We start from the raw sequence: 9,896 nt of genomic DNA, 5'->3' as shown, positions 1-9,896 counted from the left end.
ATGACCACAGGAAAAACCATAGCCTTGACTAGACAAACCTTTGTTGGCAAAGTAATGTCTCTGCTTTTGAATATGCTATCTAGGTTGGGCATAACTTTCCTTCCAAGGAGTAAACATCTTTTAATTTCATGGCTGCAGTCACCATCTGCAGTGATTTTGGAGCCCAGAAAAATAAAGTCTGACACTGTCTCCACTGTTTCCCCATCTATTTGCCATGAAGTGATGGGACTGGATGCCATGATCTTCATTTTCTGAATGTTGAGCTTTAAGCCAACTTTTTCACTCTCCACTTTCACTTTCATCAAGAGGCTTTTTAGTTCCTCTTCACTTTCTGCCATAAGGGTGGTGTCATCTGCATATCTGAGGTTATTGATATTTCTCCTGGCAATCTTGATTCCAGTTTGTGTTTCTTCCAGTCCAGCATTTCTCATGATGTACTCTGCGTATAAGTTAAATAAGCAGGGTGACAATATACAGCCTTGACGAACTCCTTTTCCTATCTGGAACCAGTCTGTTGTTCCATGTCCAGTTCTAACTGTTGCTTCCTGACCTGCATACAAATTGGGCTTTTTCCCACTGACATAATAGATACCCCTTGAGTAACCTGGAAGGCTCCAAGCCATTAATGTCTTTAGCTCATGTGATCTGTGTCTTTTGTATGCACTGATAATCTTTGAGAGCTGTTTTATCTGAAGCTACTCAAGCAGTGATTCTCAAGCTTGAGCATGCTTTAGAAACACCTGGAGAGCTCTTTCCAGTGTCAACTGCTGAGCCTCATCCTGAAAGCTGTGGATTTCATAGGTCTGGAGTAGGTCCCTAGAATCTACATTTCTAACAAGTTCTTAGGTGACACCCTTGGTGGTGGTCCTGGGACCGCATTGTGAGAACTACTATGTTAATGACCATACTGAATACTAAACTATCTTAGAATTTCATCATGTTTTCTTTTGGTAGAATAACTTTCTAACTTGTGTATTTAGTTGTTCCTCCTACCCATGGAATTTAATTCTTTGAAATAACTTATGGGGAAATAAATAAAATACACTTTTTCATTTATATTTTGTCTTAGCTGTTCCCTTACTGTGATTTTGGATTTTCTTGCTATTAAGGTTAACTGCTTTGGGAGGCCTAAGCTACCATTAAGCTCCATTAGTAGTATATATTTTATAATATTTCAGAGAAATCCAATTGCATTATTCCTAATGGGTTGAGTGGGGCTTTTTCTAAAAGTAATTGTTATAATAATAGGCCTTTCATAAATGTAAGCATGAATTCTTTCATCAGTACGTTCTTGATGTTCATAATATGTCAACATTTAAAATAAAGTGCATGTGCAAATTTTATGGCATTTCCCCCCTTCGTGATCATAACTCTTTAAAGCAAATACACATCCCTTCAAATTCTTGTTAATTTTACCTGCGCTGCCTCCTACCTAAATGAGTCACACCAAGTTTTACATGTCAGTTCTCCTGACAAGAAACTGAACGCTGAAGTAATTTTCATATATTCTTTTTCACTTTTCCTCATAGTGCTTTCGTGCACAATAAGCAGGAAATTACTTTGATGTGAAGAGGTGGTAAGAGGATGGTCAAAGCACATAGTGCCCAGATCATTCGCTCACCCTCAGCCTTCTCTTTCAGCTCTGACCTCCACTGTCTACTTCCCCATTGCTAGGCCTCATTTTATCTGTTTACTCAAGTAGAACTAACAAAAGGCTTTTGTGCGTGGCCAGACTTTTAAATCTTGGTAGTAACAGGAAAGGGAAGATGGTGACAGCCAAGCCTGCTTAGCCCCACAAATAACTTGCAACCGAATATCACACCACCATATTTACACTGAATCTCTCCAGAGGACTCCATATTGCTTCCACCCAGGCCCCTCTCACTCCCTTTCTCTCATCCCCTCTTTCCTTCTTGCTGGTCTCCCTCTCAGCCACCTTAATCTCTTACTCTGTTTCACAGAGTAGTTCAGCTCTCTTTTCTGGCTGCCATGCATTTAAATTTTGGGCCAAATGTTCTCCATTTCTCCATTAAAAAACGAGTCAAGTTTCATCATGAAAGGATTTCTCTAAACAAACTACCTCTGAGGTGATTTGGATCATTTCCTTAGAGAGCAATAAGTGGCTGCAGTCAGTACTAAGTACTATTTTATTTTCTTCCTGGTACATTTATTAAAGAAAAGGCAATAGGGCTGCTTGGTGCTAAGAGGACTGGCACCAGGTTGTTGATGCAAAACCCCCCTCCCAACCCTCTCCTCCCACCAAAAAAAAAACCGAGGTGAATTAGGAAGTGTGTTGCTAGCTTAGAACTCAGATTCCTGATCTTAGCTTTGTTTTTATTTGGCAGTACAGTCATTAACAAGCCACTTTTCAGCTCCCAGGCTGTTGCTTCATTTTTTATTTTTATTTTTTGCTACGCTGTGCGGCTTGCAGGATCCTAGTTCCTCTTCCAGGGATTGAACTTGGGCTGTCATCCGTGAAAGCACTGAGTCCATACCACTAGACCACCAGGAAAGTCCTGTTTTCATTTATAAATGGAAAGAGTTGGGTTAGTGTTCTCCAAGTTTAAGCAAAAACTGAAAGGAAACAAAAACATTTCAGAGTGACACCCATTGAAGTCCAGACTCACCCTCTTTTTTTTTTTTTTCCAGTTTTCTTTTTTTATTTTATTTTATTTTGTTTTTAAACTTTATATAATTGTATTAGTTTTGCCAAATATCAAAATGAATCCATCACAGGTATACATGTGCTCCCCATCCTGAACCCTCCTCCCTCCTCCCTCCCCATACCATCCCTCTGGGTCGTCCCAGTGCACTAGCCCCAAGCATCCAGTATCGTGCATTGAACCTGGACTGGCATCTCGTTTCATACATGATATTTTACATGTTTCAATGCCATTCTCCCAAATCTTCCCACCCTCTCCCTCTCCCACAGAGTCCATAAGACTGTTCTATACATCAGTGTCTCTTTTGCTGTCTCGTACACAGGGTTATTGTTACCATCTTTCTAAATTCCATATATATGCGTTAGTATACTGTATTGGTGTTTTTCCTTCTGGCTTACTTCACTCTGTATTATAGGCTCCAGTTTCATCCACCTCATTAGAACTGATTCAAATGAATTCTTTTTAATGGCTGAGTAATACTCCATTGTGTATATGTACCACAGCTTTCTTATCCATTCATCTGCTGATGGGCATCTAGGTTGCTTCCATGTCCTGGCTATTATAAACAGTGCTGCGATGAACATTGGGGTACACGTGTCTCTTTCCCTTCTGATTTCCTCAGTGTGTATGCCCAGCAGTGGGATTGCTGGATCATAACAGACTCACCCTCTTAATTCTTCCTCCCCAGTGGCCCCTTGAGCTTTCTCACAGTGTAGTTCTGAAAGCAGTGACCAATTTTTTTTTTTTTTTTGGCTCTTTCTCATGTGGGATCCTTGTTCCCCAACCAGGGATCAAACCCATTCCCCCTACACTGGAAATGCAGACTCTTAACCACTGGACCGCCAGGGAAGGTCATGATCTATGATGACCTTCATAGGTCAGTGATGGTTTTCATCCATCATTGTTCCCTGATTTTCTGGAATTTATGACTGGAGTTTCACAGTTTAATGTGAATGCTCCTCATAATTAGAATGAAGGCAAATGATTGGAATAATTGATTCCATTGAATCATTGAATCATTGATCAATCAACCAATTCCAAATGATTGAGAGAGAAACTCTCCACGACCTGGCATAGCAGAGGAATTTTGGAATTGTCTGATGTTCAGTCAGGCTTCCCTTGTGGCTCAGGTGGTAAAGCGTCTGCCTGCTTGACTGAATGATGTTCAGTCATTAGTTACTGGTGGCCTTGAGCTGAGAGGTAATCAAATCTCTCTTGCTACCTCATGTATTTCCAATATTTAAAAGTCCTTTGCAGGTCTGCTTGTTTTAGAAAAGATGTCACTCTTGAAAAATACTTCTAAAAAAGAGATGGGGATCATTTTGATTGAAATTTGCCCTTCAGGACTTGACAATAATTGATGAACATCTGTATTGTCTTAGGATCCCTGTGCAGTCAATAATATAGGAACCCATCCCAATAGCATCTGATTCTGTGAAGACAACAGCAATCACTCAGACCTCTTTAACAGGGTTTGGTGATATACCACCTGACACCTCAGGCCCTTGATTTATGCTTATCTGTGAAGGAGAGTCTCCTGCAGGTGCCAGAGACGCATGTCAAATGGGCACATGGGGCCAAGAATGGTGTCCATCCATGGATGCAGGCACAGATGAAAGGAGGGTAATGCTCCATGGGACAAGCCTCAGCCAGTGGTTGTGTATGAGTGGGTAGATTAATGTCCTCACCCCCGCAAACATCAGTGGTATCCTTCTGAGGCATGTACCTTGCAATTTCTCATATTCTGTCCATATGAACTCAGTCCCATTGGCTCACAACAATAATAAAACTTTGATTTTCTTTCCTTCTTCCTTTGCCCCACTTTCCGTACTCTCTCACTTTTACAATCCTGGGGTTACCTTGCAAATAGTTAATCTGCCCCCAAGTCCTTGTCTTAAGATCTACTGTTGGGAGACCCAAGTTAAACTTGATGCAATGGAATAATATACAACAATGGAAAAGAATAAAATAATGCAATTTGCAGCAACGTGGATGAACCTAGAGATGCTCATACCAAGTGAAGTAAACCAGATAAAGACAAGTATCACATGATATTAAATCGTAAAATGATATAACTTACATGGAATGTAAAAAAGAAAAATACAGATGAACTTATTTACAAAACAGAAATGGACTCACAGACATAGAAAACAAACATGGTTACCAAAAGAGAGGGAGAGGGATAAATTAGGAGTTTGGGATTAACATATACACACTAAAATAGATAAGAAACAAGGACCTACTGTATAGCACAGGGAGCTCTATGCAATATCTTGTAATAACCTATAAAGCAAAAGAATCTGAAACAGGATATACATATGTATAACTGAATGATTGTGCTGTATACCTGAAACTAACATAACTTTGTAAATCAACTTTATTTCAATAAAGTAAAAAAACCTCAGGTTAAGCTACTAACTTTCAATGCTGTTACAAAAATGGATAGTGTGCTGTCTATTTTGAACTCTGTGACCACTCTTTTATATATGCACTCTTGTTTCAACAAATCATATTGTGCTCTTGATGGCCCAAGCTGAATAAAAGCAGGATGTAGGTAATTTTATTTTTCAGAGAATTATAAATCAATGTGGCCATGAATTACATGATTCTAAATTTTATCATTTTAGGTCCTAGAACCAGTTTGTTGAGGATTTTTAAGTCATTGGGGGCAAAAAAGTGATACAGCTTTATCTTTACCAGGAAACTGTCCCCCAGCTGTGTCAAAATTCCTTTCCCATAGATCACATACTACCTTAAGGATATCTTAGCCAGGTTCTATAACTCTCCTCTTGCTTTGCATTCCTGGAAGAGGACCATTTCATTTCAGATAATTATTTCCTCCCCATTGAAAGGCAAGAGAATAATTTGTCTTCATGAACACCCCCTAAAAGACTAGCAACCCTTTCCCCTCCTGCATATTCTCTTAATATTGACTGGGAAAGCAGGGTGGTGTTGGTTGATGGTAAGAATCATACTGTCTTGGCACACTTCAGTAGGCCTGAGGGGAAGAGGCTGGGTTGAGCTGTTAGCTCACTGGTGGTTCATTGAACTTGCTGCTGCTGCTGCTAAGTCGCTTCAGTTGTGTCCGACTCTGTGCAACCCCATAGACAACAGCCCACCAGGCTTCTCTGTCCATGGGATTCTCCAGGCAAGAACACTGGAGTGGGTTGCCATTTCCTTCTCCAGTGCATGAAAGTGAAAAGTCAAAGTGAAGTCACTCAGTCGTGTCCGACTCTTAGCAACCCCATGGACTGCAGCCTACCAGGCTCCTCCGTCCATGGGATTTTCCAGGCAAGAGTACTGGAGTGGGGTGCCATTGCCTTCTCATTGAACTTGGAGTGTCCTTAACCTTGGGTCTTAAAAATGTCATCTGCATCCTCTTATGGCATGTTTACTTAGCTCTACCATTCTAACAACAAATTAATATGTACCTCCTGAGTTCACATCAACAAACTTGTTATTGAGATAAGTCAATTTGAGTGTTAGAGATTTATCAGCTATGATTTACTCATGAGTCAGTGAAAGTCAGCTAAAGATAAGGGAGATAACAGAATCAGAAGGATCAAAAAAAAATCATGGCTAGAATAAAACCACTGTTGGTTTTAGTGCTGAGAACTACAAATAAAAAAAAGATTAAATTCAAGGATATTAGGGATTAAAAAATTAAATCGTAAAATGCTTGAAGCATGAACTTCCTTGAAGGTTATCCTTCAAGGCCAGAGGGGAAATGTTTATGTTCAGAAAAGTTACGTAAGTAGCTGCTGTACTCAATAATTGGGTGTGGGGGAATATAATCAATTCAACCATGAGAGTCCTTATATCTGTGGATTCTCTGTGATATTTGAGCCCTTAAGTTTGATCTCGGAAGACACATACGGGGGAAGAATTGCTTTGGTTCATAGAAAATTAACTTTTCCTTTTACTTCAAATGGTTCCATCTCAATAATTGTGACAGAAGCTCTTCTTCCAGAAGAACATCTTGTGTGATAGAATGTTCTTAATAATGGCTACTTTCCTGCCCAAACAATTTCGCCTTCATCATTTAATTGCCCTGGTACCTCTTCGCTCCCATTTCCTTCTCTCTCTCTCTTTCACTGTCCACCTTACTTACTTTTCTCTCCCTTCTCCCTCACTCCTTGGGGTCTAAATTGGCTGTCTTCCTATTACAAGGTTCATTATTTTCTTGGTCATCTCTGGTCAGTTAGCTTCACCCACAATTGCTTTGAGAACTTTGTTTTGCGATTGCTCTGTGCATCCAAGGGCATTTTCTATTTCCTTCAGGGAGCTGTTGTCATTTTAACTAGGCTTTGCATCTTTTTCATTTAATAGAACATTTCTGAAGAATATACCTATTCTGGGCATGTGTGATGGTTCCTCTTTCTCTGTTTGGTGGAAAAAGTCAAAAGTACATAGATTTGGCAGACAGACTTTATTTTTTTTTAATTTTATTTTATTTTTAAACTTTACAATATTGTATTGGTTTTGCCAAATATTGAAATGAATCCTCCACGGGTATACACGTGTTCCCCATCCTAAACCCCCTCCCACCTCCCTCCCCATACCATCCCTCTGGGTCATCCCAGTGCACCAGCCCCGAGCATCCTGTATCATGCATTGAACCTGGATTGGTGATTCATTTCATATATGATATTATACATGTTTCAATGTCATTCTCCCAAATCATCCCACCCTCACCCTCTGCCACAGAGTCCAAAAGACTGTTCTATACATCTGTGTCTCTTTTGCTGTCTCATAAACAGGGTTATTGTTACCATCTTTCTAAATTCCATATATATGCATTAGTATACTGTATTGGTGTTTTTCTTTCTGGCTTACTTCACTCTGTATAATCGGCTCCAGTTTCATCCACCTCATTAGAACTGATTCAAATGTATTCTTTTTAATGACTGAGTAATAGTCCATTGTGTATATGTACCACAGCTTTATCCATTTGTCTGCTGATGGACATCTAGGTTGCTTCCATTTCCTGGCTAAAAATATGGAACGCTTCACGAATTTGCATGTCATCCTTGTGCAGGGGCCATGCTAATCTTCTCTCTATCGTTCAAATTTTAGTATATGTGCTGCCAAAGCGAGCACGGCAGACAGACTTTAGTGTAGATTCTGATCTCCCCAGTTTGTAACCTTAATTAAGTGATTTATTTGTTCCTTATTCAGTTTCCTTACTGTAAATGAGGATAATAGCCACCTCCAAATTTGTTGTGAGATTAAATAAAATGAACTACTTAATTTTTGTGAACACTGTAAGCTGAAAACTTTTAATTTTCTTCTTCCTATTTCATTTCTCTGGAGAAGGCAATGGCACCCCACTCCAGTACTCTTGCCTGGAAAATCCCATGGATGGAGGAGCCTGGTGGGCTGCAGACCATGGGGTCGAGAAGAGTTGGACACGACAGAGCGACTTCACTTTCACTTTTCCCTTTCACGCATTGGAAAAGGAAATGGCAACCCACTCCAGTGTTCTTCCCTGGACAATCCCAGGGACGGGGGAGCCTGGTGGGCCACTGTCTATGGGGTCGCACAGAGTCAGACACGACTGAAGCGACTTAGCAGCATTTCATTTCTCATTTCTTTTTCTGATGTTTTTATAGATTTTCAAACTAGGTCAAGGTACCAAATGATCCAGTCCATTCAAATCCAAGTGCACAAACTTTTCTTCTTCATAGATTCATGTATGTTTTCAGCTGAGGGAACATTTCTTAAGTGGGCAAATCCTACTCCAAGAAGTTTCAAAGTTGTAAGGATTTTTCTTTTATTTTCTCACACTTACTTCATTTAAATCCTGAATAATTTCTCCCCATTTTGTTCTGTTATTAAGCAGTGTAAGGGACAATATTGTTAGGGGAGCAAATAGAAGAGTAAAGGTTAACAACAACATGAGGTATAATGGGAGCTGCTTTCGTTTTGTAGAAATATTAGTTACTCTCCTGAAATTTTATTTTTTTAATTTTATATATTTTAATTGAGCTATAGTTGATTTACAATGTATTAATTTCTGGTGTATAGCAAACTGATTCAGAGATATATATATATATATATATATATATATATATATATATATTTCAGATTCTTTTCCATTATAAGCTATTATACCAGTTTAGTTTCCTGTACTATACAGTGCATGCTTAGTCACTTCAGTCGCATCCGACTCTCTGCAACCCCATGGACCATGGCCCACCAGGCTCCTCTGTCCATGGGATTGTCCAGGCAAGAATACTGGAGTGGGTTGCCATTTCCTTCTCCAGTGATAAAACATGAAGTGAAAAAAAAAAAAAAAAAAAAAAAACATGAAGTGAGTGAAGTCCATCAGTCGTGTCTGACTCTTTGTGACCCCCTGGACTGCAGCCTACCAGGCTCCTCCGTCCATGGGATTTTCCAGGCAAGAGTACTGGAGTGGGGTGCCATTGCCTTCTCCAATATACAGTAGGACCTTATTATTTATCTGTTTTATGTAAAGTAATGTAGATCTGTTAATCCCACTCTTGTAATTTGTGCCTCCCGCCCCTTTTTTGGTAACCATAAATTTGTTTTCTATATCTGACAGTCTCTTTTGTAAATAAGTTTATTTGTATCATTTTTTAAAGATTCTACCTGTGATACCATGTTATGTTTGTCTTTGTCTGACTTCACTACTTATATGATAATCTGTGGGTCCATGCATGTTGCTGCAAATGGCATTATTTCATTCTTTTTTGTGGCCGAGTAATATTCCATTGTATATATACCACACCTTGTTTATCCATTCATCAGGCAATATACATTTAGGTTGCTTCCATGTCCTGGCTGTTGTCAATAGTGCTACAGTGAACATTGGGCGCATGTATTATATCTTTTCAAATTAGAGTCATTTTCTGAATACATGCCCAGAAATGGGATCATTGGATCATATGATAACTGTTTTTAGTTTTTTAAGGAGCCTCTGCACTGTTCTCCATAGTGGTTGCACCAATTTAAATTCCCACCAACAATGTAGGAGGGCTTCTTCTGGAATTTTAGAGTCCAAAAGCATCACTGGAATTGAGTCACTGCATTGGTGTAATGTATCATTTTGACCAAATGCTGAACTCCCAGGTTTATTACTTCTCACTCTGGCAATACTTTATAAAATACCTGTCCTCTTCTCCAGTTCACACCGGAGTCTTGATACTTTTCCTTTCAGTTAAAAAATATCCTGTGAGGAATAGATGTGTTGGAGTTGTGAAGCATGCAGTG

The 9,896-nt window shown here is 39.4% G+C and overlaps 1 non-coding gene across 1 annotated transcript; it reads right to left on the bottom strand.

Annotated features, from left to right (window-relative positions):
- Window positions 1–7,656: 7,656 nt before the first annotated feature.
- On the bottom strand, window positions 7,657–7,763 carry LOC133243652 (U6 spliceosomal RNA). The gene has a single exon (XR_009735193.1). It is a non-coding gene; the product is annotated as a U6 spliceosomal RNA (small nuclear RNA).
- Window positions 7,764–9,896: the final 2,133 nt, after the last annotated feature.

Source organism: Bos javanicus, chromosome X, assembly GCF_032452875.1.
Source record: "Bos javanicus breed banteng chromosome X, ARS-OSU_banteng_1.0, whole genome shotgun sequence".
Lineage (NCBI taxonomy): Eukaryota > Metazoa > Chordata > Mammalia > Artiodactyla > Bovidae > Bos > Bos javanicus.
The sequence above is the reverse complement of the archived record's forward strand: the minus strand, read 5'-3'. Positions and strand labels throughout refer to the sequence as shown.